Here is a 17154-nt window from a genome sequence, read left to right on the forward strand (position 1 = left end):
GTCTGACTGAGTCTAGAAGGATTCCAGTGGTTATGGCCCCCAGACCTTCTGTTGTCCCAGGACAGAAACCATTCCCAAAGCCAACTCTTCAGACAAGGAGTGGACTGGGCATTGGGTTGGAGAGGGATGCTGGTCAAAGGCATCAATTTTTCTTCAGTCTTCCTTATTCATTGTCCAGCTTTCACAAGCCTATGATGCGCTTGAAAAAACCATGGCTTTGAGTCAGGCACACCTTAGTCTTCAAGGTGACATCATTGCTTATCAATACTTTAAAGAGGTCCTTTGCAGCAGATTTACCCAATGCAGTGAGTTTTCTGATTTCCTTTTTTTTTAATTTTTATTTTGCTTTAAGCAAAAGTTTACAAATCAAGTCAGTCTCTCACACAAAAACTTACATACACCTTGCTACATACTCCCAATTGCTCTCCCCCTAATGAGACAGCCGGCTCCTCCCTCCACTCTCTCTGTTCATGTTCATTTCACCATCTTCTAAACCCCTCTACCCTCTCATCTCCCCTCCAGGGAGGAGATGACAACATAGTCTCAAGTGTCCACCTGATCCAGGAAGCTCACTCCTCACCAGCATCCCTCTCCAACCCAATGTCCAGTCCACTCCTTGTCTGAAGAGTTGGCTTTGGGAATGGTTTCTGTCCTGGGACAACAGAAGGTCTGGGGGCCATAACCACTGGGATCCTTCCAGACTCAGTCAGACCATTTAATCTGGTCTTTTTATGAGAATTTGGAGTCTGCATCCCATCGCTGTCCTGCTCCCTCAGGGGTTCTCTGCTGAGTTCCCAGGGCAGTCATAGGTTGTAGCCGGGCACCTTCTAGTTCTTCTGGTCTCAGGCTGATGTAGTCTCTGGTTTATGTGGCCCTTTCTGTCTCTTGGGCTTATGATTACCTTGTGTCCTTGGTGTTCTTCATTCTCCTTTGATCGAGGTGGGTTGAGGCCAATTTATGCATCTTAGATGGCCGCTTGCTAGTTTTTAAGACCCCAGACTCTACTCTCCAAAATGGGATGCAGAATGTTTTCTTAATAGATTTCATTATGCCAATTGATTTAGATGTCCCCTGAAACCATGGTCCCCAAACTCCTGCCCCTGCTATGCTGGCCTTTGAAGCATTCAGTTTATCAGGAAACTTCTTTGCTTTTGGTGTAGTCCAGTTGTGCTGACCTCACCTGAATTGTACATGGTCTTTCCCATCACCTAAAGTAGTTCTTATCTACTATCTAATTAGTGAATACCCTTCTCCCTCCCTCCCCCCACTCATAACCATCAAAAAATATTTTCTTCTCTGTTTAAACTATTCCTCGAGTTCTTATAATAGTAGTCTTATACAATATTTTAGGTCATAAGGTTTCACTGGCTAATGCTTTTCAGAAGTAGACTGCTAGGTCCTTCTTCCTAGTCTGTCTTAGTCTGGAAGCTCAGCAGAAACCTGTCCTCCATGGGTGACCCTGCTGGTATCTGAATACCGGTGGCATAGCTTCCAGCATCACAGCAACACACAAGCCCCCACGGTATGACAAACTGGCAGACAAACTGACCTTATTAATAACAGCAGAACATTGTCTGATATAGTGCTGGAAGATGAGCCCCCCGGGTTGGAAGGCATTCAAAAGATGACTGGGGAAGAGCTGCCTCCTTAGAGTTGACCTTAATGATGTGGATGGAGTAAAGCTTTCAAGACCTTCATTTGCTGACGTGGCATGACTCAAAATGAGAAGAAACAGCTGCAAACATTCATTAGTAATCAGAACGTGGAATGTAAGAGGTATGAATCTAGGAAAATTGGAAATCATCAAAAATGAAATGGAACTCATAAACATCGATATCCTAGGCATTAGTGAGCTGAAATAGACTGGTATTGGCCATTTTGAATTGGACAATCATATAGTCTACTATGCTGGGAATAACAACTCGAAGAGGAATGGTGTTGCATTCATCTTCAAAAAGAACATTTCCAGATCGATCCTGAAGTACAACGCTGTCGGTGATAGAATAATATCCATACGCCTACAAGGAAGACCAGTTAATACGACTATTATTCAAATTTACACACCAACCACTAGGGCCAAAGATGAAGAAATAGATTTTTATCAGCTGCTGCAGTCTGAAATTGATCGAACATGCAATCAAGATGCATTGATAATTAGTGGCTATTGGAAAGTGAAAGTTGGAAACAAAGAAGAAGGATCAGTAGTTGGAAAATATGGCCTTGGTGATAGAAACAATGCTGGAGATCAAATGATACAATTTTGCAAGACCAACAACTTCTTCATTGCAAATACCTTCTTTCACCAACATAAATGGTGACTATACACATGGACCTCGCCAGATGGAACACACAGAAATCAAATGGACTACATCTGTGGAAAGAGATGACGGAAAAGCTCAATATCATCAGTCAGAACAAGGCCAGGGGCCGACTGTGGAACAGACCATCAATTGCTCATATGCAAGTTCAAGTTGAAACTGAAGAAAATCAAAGCAAGTCCAAGAGAGCCAAAACATGACCTTGAGTATATCCCACCTGAATTTAGAGACCATCTCAAAAATAGATTTGACCCATTGAACACTAGTGACCGAAGACCAGATGAGTTGTGGAATGATATCAAGGACATCATCCATGAAGAAAGCAAGAGGTCACTGAAAAGACAGGAAAGAAAAGACCAAGATGGATGACAGAGGAGACTCTGAAACTTGCTCTTGAGGGTCAAGCAGCTAAAGCAAAAGGAAGACTTCATGAAGTAAAAGAACTGAACAGAAGATTTCAAAGGGCCTCTCGAGAAGACAAAGTAAAGTATTATAATGACATGTGCAAAGAGCTGGAGATGGAAAACCAAAAGGCAAGAACACGTTCGGCAATTCTCAAGCTGAAAGAACTGAAGAAAAAATTCAAGCCTCGAGTTGCAATAGTGAAGGATTCTATGGGGAAAATATTAAACGACGTAGGACGCATCAAAAGAAAATGGAAGGAATATACAGAGTCATTATACCAAAAAAAATTAGTAGATATTCAACCATTTCAAGAGGTGGCATATGATCAGGAACCGATGGTACTGAAGGAAGAAGTTCAAGCTGCTCTGAAGACACTGGCGAAAAACAAGGCTCCAGGAATTGATGGAATATCAATTGAGATGTTTCAACAAACAGATGCAGCGCTGGAGGTGCTCACTCCTCTATGCCAAGAAATATGGAAGACAGCTTCCTGGCCAACTGACTGGAAGAGATCCATATTTATGCCTATTCCCAAGAAAGGTGACCCAACCGAATGTGGAAATTATAGAACAATATCATTAGTATCACATGGAAGCAAAATTTTGCTGAAGATCATTGAAAAATGGCTGCAGCAATATATCGACAGGGAACTGCCAGAAATTCAGGCTGGTTTCAGAAGAGGACGTGGAACCAAGGATATCATTGCTGATGACAGATGGATCTTGGCTGAAAGCAGAGAATAGCAGAAGGATGTTTATTTGTGTTTTATTGACTGTGCAAAGGCATTTGAGTGTATCATAACAAGCTATTGATAACACTGCGAAGAATGGGAATTCCAGAACACTTAATTGTGCTCATGAGGAACCTTTACATTCATCAAGAGGCAGTTGTTTGGACAGAACAAGGGGATACAGATTGGTTTAAAGTCAGGAAAGGTGTGCGTCAGGGTTGTATTTTTTCACCATATCTATTTAACCTGTATGCTGAACAAATAATCCGAGAAGCTGGACTATATGAAGAAGAATGGGGCATCAGCGTTGGAGGAAGAGTCATTAACAACCTGTGTTATGCAGATGACACAACGTTGCTTGCTGAAAGTGAAGAGGACTTGAAGCACTTAGTAATGAAGATCAAAGACCATAGCCTTTAGCATGGATTACACCTCAACATAAAGAGAACAAAAATCCTCAGAACTGGACCAATGAGCAACATGATGATAAACAGAGAAAAGATTGAAGTTGTCCAGGATTTAATTTACTTGGATCCACAATCAACACCCACGGAAGCAGCAGTCAAGAAATCAAAAGACGCATTGCATTGGGCAAATCTGCTGCAAAGGACCTCTTCAAAGTGTTGAAGAGCAAAGATGTCACCCTGAAGACTAAGGTGCGCCTGACCCAAGCCATGGTATTTTCAATCACATCATATGCATGTGAAAGCTGGACAATGAATAAGGAAGACCGAAGAAGAGTTGACGCCTTTGAATTGTGGTGTTGGTGAAGAATATTGAATATACCATGGACTGCCAAAAGAACAAACAAATCTGTCTCAGAAGAAGTGAGGCCAGAATGCTCCTTAGAGGCAAGGATGGCAAGACTGCGTCTTACATACTTTGGACATGTTGTCAGGAGGGATCAGTCTCTGGAGAAGGACATCATGCTTGGCAGAGTACAGGGTCAGCGGAAAAGAGGAAGACCGTCAACGAGGTGGATTGACACAGTGGCTGCAACAATAAGATCAAGCATAACAACGATTGTAAGAATGGCACAGGACCGGGCAGTGTTTCGTTCTGTTGTGCATAGGGTAGCTATGAGTTGGAATCAACTCGACGGCACCTAACAACAACAACATACAATATTTGTCCTTTTGCAACTGACTAATTTCACTCAGCATAATGCCTTCCAGGTTCCTCCATGTTATGAAATGTTTCACAGATTCATCACTGTTCTTTATCAATGCGTATTATTCCATTGTGTGAATATACCATAATTTATTTATCCATTCATCTGTTGATGGACACCTTGGTTGCTTCTGTCTTTTTGCTGTTATAAACAGTGCTGCAGTAAACATGGGTGTGCATAACATATATCTCTTCATGTAAAGGCTCTTATTTCTCGAGGATATATTCCAAGGAGTGAGATTGCTGGATCGTATGGTAGTTCTATTTCTAGCTTTTTAATGGTACAACCATCATTTTACATGCCCACCAACAGTGTATAAGTGTTCCAGTCTCTGCACAGCCTCTCCAACGTTTATTATTTTGTGTTTTTTGGATTAATGCCAGCCTTATTGGAGTGAGATGAAATCTCATTGTAGTTTTGATTTGCATTTCTCCTTTTTTAAATGGCTATTGATCGTATTTCCTCATGTATCTGTTAGCTACCTGAACGTCTTCTTCAGTGACGTGTCTATTCATATCTTTTGCCCATTTTTAATTGGGTTATTTGTCTTTTTGTAGTTGAGTTTTTGCAGTACCATGTAGATTTTAGAGACCAGGCACTGATTGGAAATGTCATAGCTAAAAAGCTTTTTCCCAGTCTGTAGGTAATCTTTTTACTCTTTTGGTGAAGTCATTGGATGAGCATAGGTATTTGATTTTTAGGAGTTCCCATTTATCTAGATTTTCTTCTGCATAGTTAGTAATGTTTTGTATATTGTTTGTGCCATGTATTAGGGCTCCTAACATCGTCCCTTTTTTTTCTTCCATGATCTTTATCTTCTTAGATTTTATATTTAGTTCTTTGATCCATTTTTATCTTGTTTTTGTGCATGGAGTGAGGTATGAGTCTTGTTTTTTTTTTTTTTGCAGATGGATATCCAGTTATGCCAGCACCATTTGTTAAAAAGACTATCTTTTCCCCATTTAACTGTTTTGGGGACTTTGTAAATATCAACTGCTCATACGTGCATGGATTTATGTCTGGATTCTCAATTTTGTTCATTGGGCTATGTATTTCTTGTACCAGTACCAGGCTGTTTTGACTACTGTGGTGGTATAATAGGTTCCAAAATCAGGTAAAGTAAGGCCTCCCACTTTGTTCTCCTTGTTCAGTAATGCTTTACCTATCCAGGGCCTCTTTCCCTTCCGTATGAAGTTGGTGATTTGTTTCTCCATCTCATTAAAAAACATCGTTGGAATTTGGATCAGAATTGCATTAAATCTATAGGTCACTTTTGGTAGAATAGACATTTTTATGATGTTAAGTCTTCCTATCCATGAGCAAGGTATGTTTTTCCACTTATGTAGGTCTTTTTTGGTTTCTTGCAGAGGTGTTTTGTAGTTTTCTTTGTATAAGTCTTTCACATCTCTGGTGAGATTTATTCCTAAGTATTTTATCTTCTTAAGGGCTACTGTAAATGGTATTGATTTGGTGATTTCCCCTTCGATGTTGTTTTTGTTGGTGTAGAGGAATCCAACTGATTTTGTATGTTTATGTTGTATCCCGATACTCTGCTGAACTTTTCTATTAGTTTCAGCAGTTTTCTTGAGGATTCCTTAGGGTTTTCTGTGTATAAGATCATGTCATCTGCAAATAGAGATACTTTTACTTCTTCCTTGCCAATCTGGATGCCCTTTATTTCTTTATCTAGCCTAATTGCTCTGGTTAGAACCTATAGCACCATGTTGAATAAGAGCGGTGATTAAGGGCATCCTTGTCTGGTTCCCGACCTCAAGGGGGAATGTTTTCAGGCTCTCTCCATTTAAGATGATGTTGGCTATTGGCTTTTTATAAATGCCCTTTATTATGCTGAGGAATTTTCCTTCTATTCCTATTTTGCTGAGAGTTTTTTATCATGAATGGGCGTTGAACTATGTCAAATGCCTTTTCTGCATCAATTGATAAAATCATGTGATTCTTGTCTTTCGTTTTATTTATGTGATGGATTACAATATTTGTTTTTCTAATCTTTGAATCATCCCTGCATACCTGGTATGAATCCCACTTGGCCATGGTGAATTATTTTTTTGATATGTTGTTGAATTCGGTTGGCTAGAATTTTGTTGAGGAGATTTGCATCTAAGTTCATGAGGGATACAGGTCTGTAATTTTATTTTTTTGTGATGTATTTACCTGGTTTTGGTATCAGGTATATGCTGCCTTCATAGAATGAGTTTGGGAGTATTCCGTCCTTTTCTATGCTCTGAAATACCTTTAGTAGTATGGTGTTAACTCTTCTCTGAAAGTTTGGTAGAACTCTGCAGTGAAGCCATCTGGGTCAGGGCTTTTTTTTTGTTGGGAGTTTTTTGATTACCTTTTCAATATCTTCTTTTGTTATGAGTCTATTTAGTTGTTCTACCTCTGTTTGTGTTAGTTTAGGTAGGTAGTGTGTTTCTAGGAATTCATACATTTCTTTTAGGTTTTCAAAGTTGTTGAAGTACAATTTTTCATAGTAATCTGATATGATTCTTTTAATTTCAGTTGGGTCTGTTATAATACCGCTCATCTCTTTTCTTATTCGGGTTATTTGCTTCCTCTCCTATTTTTCTTTTGTCTTTTTGGCCTATGGTTTATCAATTTTGTTGATTTTTTTCAAGAACCAGCTTCTGGTCTTGTTAATTCTTTCAATTGTTTTTCTGTTTTCTATTTCATTTAGTTCAGCTCTAATTTTTATTATTTCCTTTCTTCTGGTGCCTGAGGGTTTCTTTTGTTGTTCTCTATTAGTTCAACTTGTAGGGATAATTCTTTGATTTGGCCCTTTCTTCTTTTTGGATGTGTGCATTTATTGATATAAATTGACCTCTGAGAACTGCTTTCACTGTGTCCCAAAGGTTCTGATAGGAAGTGTTTTAATTCCCATTGGATTCTCTGAATTTCTTTATTCCATCCTTAATGTCTTCTATAATCCAGTCTTTTTTGAGCAGGGTATTGTTCAGTTTCCAAGTGTTTGATTTCTTTTCCCATTTCTGATTTCCACGTTTATGGCCTTATGGTCAAAGAAGATGCTTTGTAATATTTCAGTGTTTTGGATTCTGCTAAGGCTTGCTTTATGACCTAATATGTGGTCTATTCTAGAGAATGTTCTATGTGTACCAGAAAAGAAAATATACTTGGCTACTATTGGGTGGAGTGTTCTGTATATGTCTATGGGGTCGAGTTGGTTGATTGTGGCATTTAGATCTTCCGTGTCTTTATTGAGCTTCTTTCTGGTTGCTCTGTCCTTCACTTAAAGTGGTGTGTCGAAGTCTCCCACTATTATTGTGCAGCTGTCCATCTCACTTCTCAGTGCTGATAGACTGTTTTATGTATCTTGAAGCCTTGTCATTGGGTGCATAGATATTTAATATGGTTATATCTCCTTGGTGTATTGTCCCTTTAATCATTATATAGTGTCCTTCCTTATCCTTTATGATGGATTTAACTTTAAAATCTATTTTGTCCGAAATGAATATTGCTGCTCCTGCTCTTTTTTGATCATTGTTTGCTTGATATATATTTTTTTCCATCCTTTGAGTTGTAGTTTGTTTTTGTCTGTAAGTCTAAGGTGTGTCTCTTGTAGGCAGCATATAGACGGATCGTGTTTTTTAATCCATTCTGCCACTCTCTGTCTCTTTATTGGTGCATTTAGTCCATTTACATTCAGCGTAATTATGGATAGCTATGAATTTAGTGCTACCATTTTCATGTCTTTTTTTGTGTGCTGCTGACAGTTTCTTTTTCCCACTTAATTTTCTGTGCTGAATAGATTATCTTTATATATTGTCCTTTCCTCATATTTGTTGCTGTTGATTTTGTTTCTGCTGAGTCTCTATTTTTTTTTTTGGTATTTTATTTTGATGAGTAGGATAGTTTGTCTTCTTTGTGGTTACCTTATTTTTTACCCCTATTTTTCTAAATTTACACCTAACTTTTATTATTTTGTATCACTTTATCTTCCTCTTCATATGGAAGATCTGTGACTACTTTTCTTAGACCCTGTTTATTGTTTTAATGTTTTCTTCTTTTACATAATAATATCGCTGTTACCCTGTTTTGAGCGTTTTTTTATCTTGATTTTTTTTTTTTTATTTCCCTGTCTGTGTTGACTTCTGATTGCTCTGCCCAGTGTTCTAGTCTCGGGTTGATGCCTGATATTATTGATTTTCTAACCAAAGGACCCCCTTTAGTATTTCTTGTAGTTTTAGTCTAGTTTTTACAAATTCCCTAAACTTCTGTTTATCTGGAAATGTTCTCATTTTACCTTCATATTTGAGAGACAGTTTTGCTGGATATATGATTCTTGGCTGGCATTTTTTTTCCTTCAATTTTTTATATACCTCATCCTACTGCCTTCTTGCCTGCATGGTTTCTGCTGAGTAGCCCAAACTTATTCTTATTGCCTCTCCTTTGTAGGTGACTTTTTGTTTATCCATAGTTGCTTTTAAAATTCACTCTTTTTTTTTTTTTGGTTTTGGCATGTTTGGTTATAAAATGTCTAGGTGACTTTCTTTTAAAATCTACCTTATGTGGAGTTCAATGAACATCTGGGATAGATATCTTTTCATCTTTGACAATATCAGGGAAGTTTTCTGCCAACAAATCTTCAACAATTCTCTCTGTATTTTCTGTTATCCCTCCCTGTTCTGGTAGTTCAAAAACTCATAGGTTATTTCTCTTGATAGAGTCCCATATGATTCTTAAGGTTTCTTCATTTTTTTTTTACATTTTTTTATCTCATTTTTCTTCAAATATATTAGTGCCAAGTGATTTATCTTTGAGTTCAGAAATTCTGCCTTCCACTTGCTCAAATCTGCTTCTCTGACTTTCTATTGATTTGTCTACTTCTGTAATTTTATTGTTAATCTTCTGAATTTCTGATTGCTGTCTGTCTATGGATTTTTCCAGCTTATTAAATTTTTCATTATGTTCCTGAATTATCTTTTTAATTTCTTCAATTGCTTTATCTGTGTGTTCCTTGGCTTGTTCTGTGTATTGCTTCATTTCCTTCCTGATGTCTTGAATGGTTCTGTGTATTAATCTTTTGTATTCTGCCTCTGGTAACTCCAGAAAGGCAGTTTCATCTAGAAGGTTCCTGGATTCTTTGTTTTGAGAGCTTGTTGAGGTGATCATGGTCTGTTTCTTTATGTGACTTGATACTGACTGTTGTCTCCGAGCCATCTATAAGTTATTGTACTAGTTTATGTTTGCTTACTGTGTAGTAGCTTCTTGCTTTGTTTTGTTTTGATATGCCCAAATGGGTTGCTTGAGTGAGCTAGCTTGATTATTTTCACCTTTGGAGTTCTAATGTCCTGCCCTCAGATGGCTAGAGCTGTTATCAGGTATATCAGTCTAGAAGTTCATTCACTCTTCTTGTATGAATTCAGCTCAGGTGTCCAGATAGCTGCTCATCAAGTGTGTGGTACGGGCTCTGTTCTACAGTCTTAGAGGAGCAGGAGTGATTGGTGTAGGTACCGGTATCTGGTTGCAGCAGGGGGTCACACTTTGAACAAGGCAGGGGGCTGAGAATCATCCCCCATGTGTCTCTGTGGAAAGCGTGTCCCTGTTCCCTAGATTGTACAGGTGGGTGGGTTCTGCAGACACACTTTGGGCACCCAGTGTTTTTGGTTGTAAGGACTGGGAGGTACCAGTTATCATTGGACACCTGCCATGGGTGATGGGGTGACCTGAGTGTAGCTACCGGTCCTTAGGCCCCTGACGTGGGTAAGTGAGGAACCTGTTTAATAGGCAAAGCAATGTCAAATATCAAACACCCACCTATCCACTGCACGGCTGAAAGGGCCTATTGTCCTGAAACAGACCTACACAGGTTCATGCAGAGGGAAAGGTACTCAAAGTCCATGGACTGTTTATGCCTAGACAGGAGCTGCTTCTGTCCTGAGCCCCCCTGGTCAGTGGAGCTGGCAAATTATCTTTTCCCCCAATTACAAATTTATTCCTTCTCCAGGGTCTGGAGGATGGCTGTAGGTGCTCAACAGGGCTTATCGCAGGCCCAGGAAAGACAGCCACTGAAGCCAGCCTTGGGAGCAAGGGGGAAGGGGAGTGGCAATATATATGTAAGTACTTAGCTTTTGCTGAGAGCGCTGTTCTTCTCTGGTTCTGGAGCTGTGAGTAGGCTATGTGGCTGGCTGATTCTCCCTGAGGAAACTGTAGCCAAATGCTAGAACCAGCCTGCTGCCACTGCTCCCGGAAATGGTGCCTGATGGCTCCCCGTGATTCAGGTCCAGTAACTCCTCTCTGCTTCTGAACTGTCTCTTCCTCCCCCTGCCCCTCAGTTCATTGTCTAAGCTTGCCTTTGATGTTCAGGGCTCCTGGCTTGTCATAAAAATACTCATTTCACTTGTTTTTTCAGGTCTTTGTTGTAACGAGGGCTCACTGGAAGAGTCTGTCTATTCTGCCATTTTGGTTCCACCTCCTCCATCTTCTGATTTCTTGACTGCTGCTTCCATGTCTTTTGATTGTGGGTCCAAATAAAATAAAATCCTTGACAACTTCAATCTTTTCTCATTTTATCATGATGTTGCTCATTGGTCCAGTTGTGAAGATTTTTGTTTTCTTTTATGTTGAGGTGTAATCCATACTGAAGGCTGTGGTCTTTGATCTTCATTACTAAGTGCTTCAAGTCCTCTTCACTTGAACCAAGTAAGGTTGTTTCATCTGCATAAGGCAGGTTGTTAATGAGTCTTCCTCCAATCCTGATGCCCTGTTCTTTTTCAAGTAGTCCAGCTTCTCAGATTATTTGCTCAGCATAAAGATCGAATAGGTATGGTGAAAGAACAGAACCCTGACACACACCTTTCCTGACTTTAAACCAGTCAGTATCCCCTTGTCCTGTCTGAACAACTGCCTCTTGATCTATGTAAAGATTACTTATGAGCACAATTAAGTGTTCTGGAATTCCCATTCTTCAAAATGTTATCCAGAATTTGTTATGATCCACACAGTCAAATGCCTTTGCATAGTCAATAAAACACAAGTAAACATCCTTCTGCTATTCTCCGCTTTCAGCCAGGATCCATCTGACATCAGCAATGATATCCCTGGTTCCACATCCTCTTCTGAAACTGGCCTGAATTTCTGTCAGTTCCCTGTCGATATACTGCTGCAGCCATTTTTCAATGATCTTCAGCAAAATTTTGCTTCCATGTGATATTAATGAAATTGTTCTATAATTTCCACATTTGGTTGGATCACCTTTCTTGGGAATAGGCATAAATATGGATCTCTTCCAGTCAGTTGGCCAGGAAGCTGTCTTCCATATTTCTTGGCATAGAGGAGTGAGCACCTCCAGCGCTGCATCTGTTTGTTGAAACATCAATTGATATTCTTCAATTCCTGGAGCCTTGTTTTTTGCCAATGCCTTCAGAGCAGCTTGGACTTCTTCCTTCAGTACCATCGGTTCCTTATCATATGCTACCTCTTGAAATGGTTGAGTGTTGACGAATTCTTTTTGGTATAATGACTCTGTGTATTCCTTCCATCTTCTTATGATGCTTCCTGCATCATTTAATATTTTCCCCATAGAATCCTTCACTATTGCAACTAGAGGCCTGAATTTTTTCCTCAGTTCTTTCAGCTTCAGAAATGCCAAGTGTGTTCTTCCCCTTTGGTTTTCCGTCTCCAGCTCCTTGCACATGTAATTATAATACTTCACTTATCTTCTTGAGCTGCCCTTGGAAATCTGTTCTTTCTTTTACTTCATCATTTCTTCCTTTTGCTTTAGCTGCTTGATGTTTGAGAGCAAGTTTCAGAGTCTCCTCTGACATCCATCTTGGTCTTTTCTGTCTTTTCAATGACCTCTTGCTTTCTTCATGGATGATGTCCTTGATATCATTCCACAACTCATCTGGTCTTCGGTCACTAGTGTTCAATGGGTCAAATCTATTTTTGAGATGGTCTCTAAATTCAGGTGGGATATACTCAAGGTCATATTTTGGCTCTCTGTGGACTTGCTCTGATTTTCTTCAGTTTCAGCTTGAACTTGCATGGGAGCAATTGATGATCTGTTCCACAGTTGGCCCCCAGCCTTGTTCTGACTGATGATATTGAGCTTTTCCATCATCTCTTTCCACAGATGTAGTCCATTTGATTTCTGGGTGTTCCATCTGGCGAGGTCCATTTGCATAGTCGCTGTTTATGTTGGTGAAAGAAGGTATTTGCAATGAAGAAGTCGTTGGTCTTGCAAAATTCTATCATTCAATCTCCGGCATTGTTTCTATCACCAAGGTCATATTTTCCAACTACTGATCCTTCTTCTTTGTTTCCAACTTTCACATTCCAATCGCCAATAATTATCAATGCATCTTGATTGCATGTTCAATCAATTTCAGACTGCAGCAGCTGACAAAAATCTTCTATTTCTTCATCTTTGGCCCTAGTGGTTGGTGCGTAAATTTGAATAATAGTCTTATTAACTGGTCTTCCTTGTAGGTGTATGGATTTTATCCTATCACTGACAGCATTGTACTTCAGGATACATCTTGAAATGTTCTTTTTGAAGATGAATGCAACTCCATTCCTCTTCAAGTTGTCATTCCCAGCATAGTAGATGGTATGATTGTCCAATTCAAAATGGTCAATACCAGTCCATTTCAGCTCACTAATGCCTAGGATATCAATGTTTAGGCATTCCATTTTATTTTTGGTGATTTCCAATTTTCCTTGATTCATACTTCATACATTCCAGGTTCCCTTTATTAATGGATATTTGCAGCTCTTTCTTCTCATTTTGAGTCATGCCACATCAGCAAATGAAGATCCTGAAAGCTTTAGTCCATCCTCGTCATGAAGGTCGACTCTACTTTGAGGAGGCAGCTCTTCCCCAGTCATCTTTTGAGTGCCTTCCAACCTGGGGGCTCATCTTCCGGCACTGTATCAGACAATGTTCCACTGCTATTCATAAGGTTTTCTCTGGCTAATGCTTTTCAGAAGTAGACTGTTGGGCCCTTCTTCCTAGTCTGTCTTAGTCTGGAAGCTCAGCCAAAACCTGTCCTCCATGGGTGACCCAGCTGGTATCTGAATACCAGTGGCATAGCTTCCAGTACCACAGCAACAGGCAAGCCCCCCCACAGTATAATAAACTGATAGGCAGCTCTTAGAAATATAAAATAATATATAAAATCTGATTAATAATGGGTTAAATATGTATAGATTTATCTCATGTATAGAAGAAATACAGGTGTAGTTAGTCCAGGGTAGATTAGTAATATCAACAGGAACCCAGGCTGTGTCCATCTTTCTAGTGCTTTATCCTCACCTTGCAGGCCTTTAATCTTCCACTTGTTGCCAATGGCTACAAAATGGATGTTATAACTCCAGACCTCAGGATCTCATTCCAGGGAGAATGAAGAAAAAGGAAGTGGTAAAGATCAGAACAAGGGGAATGACAGCCAGTTCATACCTTAAAAACAAGATTTCATGCACTTTCCTGGAGCCCCACACAGCAAATTTCCAATTTCTTCTCATTAGAATTGTGTCCTATGGCATCTCTGGCTCTATAACAGATAAAAGCAAATTCAAAGTAGGTTAGGAATGAATACTGAGTTAGACAACCTGCATTAGCTTCAGTAAATCTCAATTATATTTTCAACTCTGACCTCTTTCTTGAGTTCGCTCTTGGACTCCAGGTCTATATAACTAGCTGCAGGTGAATGTTGCAAAGGTAACTCAAACCCCACATATACAATACAAAACTGAATTCTCCTTCTACCTGCATTGTTCCTCCATAAATGTTCTCCATTACAGTGAGCAACCTAAAACGTAATTCTTGGTGTGATGCTCAAGCCTTCATTCCACACTACATTTAATTGATAATAAAGTCTTACAAGCTCTAACTACCAAATATCTCTTGAGCTTTCTTTTTCTCTCTATTTCAATAGCCATTGCCTTAGTTTTGGCCCTCATAGCTCTTGGCTAGAAAATTACTATAGCCCCTTGAATGGTCATTCCACTTCAATATTGAACACATTCCAATTCAATCTTTATACTACTCTAGGAGTGATCTCCTAAAGTGCAAATTGGATCAGGTACTCTTCCACCACCTAAGTACTCCTTAGCAGTATATATTGGCCTTTTCATCTATGGCTGCTTTCAATTATACTAAATTATTTGTAATACCCATGTATACTAAGCACTTCTGTGCTTCTGTAACTAGTTGATTAAAGATGTTGACTCTGTAGGGTACAAGGAGAAAGTACATTTATTATTCTTTACCACCACTTCCTTTTAAAATCTGTTCCATTGAATTGTTCTTAAATGACCTTAGATAAAATCTTGAGCTGACCCCTTAGTGTTTTCTGGTAGTTCTAAAGTCTTAATAAATATTCTTAATTTTAAAATATTAAAAATTCCAATCTAATCCATATGAAAGGTTCAATCTCTTATCTAAACTCTAACTTCTCCCATCTGCTACCTCAAGCTTATAAATCTGCATCTGGAGAGTTGGACTCTTTTCCTATTTCCTCTGGGTTCTAAAACTCCTCTCCATTCACTAAGTTGATTCTGGCTCCTCTGGATTAGAAAGCAGAAGGAAGGATGGGAAAGAAATAATAGTTGAAAAAACATTTTAGATAACTGGTGATGTCTTCAGTCACGGCAATGTCCAAAAGGTCATTCTTTTTCCAGTAGGAGTTTTGGGATTAATGTCAAACCCACTCCACCTCCATCTCTAGGGTATTTAATTTATAGTTTCCTGATTTAAGAGATACCTCCCCTGGTTAGCCCTTGCAACATGATTCTCAGTTGCTGAGTTTATGTACCTTAGGGATTCTTTCTGTTAGGATTAGCTCTAACTGCAACTGCACTACTTGAATAGGGCCGCTTTCAAGACTCAATTTTGGCTTCCTTCTGTAAGTTCCTTAGGAGCCCTGGTGGCACAGTTGTTAAAGTGTTTTGCTGCTAACCAAAAGGTCAGTGGTTTGAACCCACCAGTGGCTCCACTGGAGAAAGATGTGACAGTTTGTTTCTGTAAAGATTTACAGCCTTGGAAAGCCTATGGGGCAATTCTACTCTGTCCTGCAGGGTAGCTATGAGTTGGAATCAACCTCATGGCAACAGGTTTGGTGGTTGATTGGGGTTTCTGTAGGTTTCATTACTGGCCTATGAGATACACTTAACCCTTGTCCTACCTTTTGTGAGGGAGCTGTTCACTCCCACTGCAATTATTTCTACTCTACAGGAACAACTCCTGCCAGCTTCTTGTCTTTAAGTGTTTTTCAGTATAATTTAGTTTCTAATCCTCATAGCCTTAAATGCCAGAGGGCATATGTTGAGACTTCTGACTGGTTTTCTGAAGCATAAGGAGGATGGAGAGAGCACAACTTCCATTGTCTTCTAGGAAGAGGTGAGTACCCTCCTTCACACTCACCCCCAGAGTTGGAAAGAACTTCCGAGCACAGAAGTAACACTTTCCAAAAAAATTTCTCCTACAAACTTGCTTTAATAAATTCTTGGACTTCCTTTACATAGTCTTGCTTGACAAGCTATGTCAGGGTTTCTGACACACCAAGGAATTTACCTTCCGGACTTGGAAGCTTAGAACAATAAAGGTACATTTTCACTTATACTGTATGCCTAACACAGATTGCCTGGGAACTCTGATATACATCATCATTCTGAGATTCAAGCAGATAGAGATTTAGCCATCTGCTGGCTCCGTCATTTCAAAATGTGTCTCCAGGTTCTCTGCAGCAGAGAAGACAGAGCTCTTCATTGGCTTCATCAGGAAGCAACTTATGTCTCTGTTGATCACAGTTCATTGACAAGAACTTCTCATATTGTCCCTCTTAACTGCAAGATCTGAGAAGTGTGGCTTTTCATTGTCCAGGGAGAAGATCATTAATAATCTCTGCCACAGAGACTTGAAGAGCAACAGCCCACCATCTCAGTTAAAACTGGTAATCTGCCAAAAACTGGTGGCCCATTGTGTGCTGTGATAGGTGATCTAACACCTGTCTTAGAATGTGCATGTTTCTGAGATCTATTGTTCTCAGTTTAGAAGCATAATCCAAAATTCCAGAATAGAAAAGATCCCATTTTAACATCCTGTTAACTTCCGTGCTATTACCTTTATTTGCAATACATTTCCTTCCTTTAACCATCTCAATAATTCTTACTTTTATTTCAAGATGACTTAATTGTATTTCATTTGAAGTCTCCTCTGAACCCTGTGTTCCAATCAGAGTTATCTACTCTTACCGCTTTACATCCAAAGCCTCTTGAACATAAATTTATCAGAGCAATTATCACATTATACAGCAATTATTTATTTCCATATCTGTCTCTCCCTATAGAAAGGGAATTCCTCAGAGGAAGAACCAGTCTTATTCCTCTCTGTAATTCCCAGGGTCCAGCACAGTGCCTGGATTGTTGTTTAATGAACAAGCCTACTGACTTGACAAATAAACTTATCGAATGCATAAATAAACCTAATTGAAATGATTAGCCTCCAGTTAACCTTGCCATTATGGAGGTTAGGAGGATAACTTAATTTTCTG

This window comes from Elephas maximus, chromosome 4 (genome assembly GCF_024166365.1).
Source record: "Elephas maximus indicus isolate mEleMax1 chromosome 4, mEleMax1 primary haplotype, whole genome shotgun sequence".
Lineage (NCBI taxonomy): Eukaryota > Metazoa > Chordata > Mammalia > Proboscidea > Elephantidae > Elephas > Elephas maximus.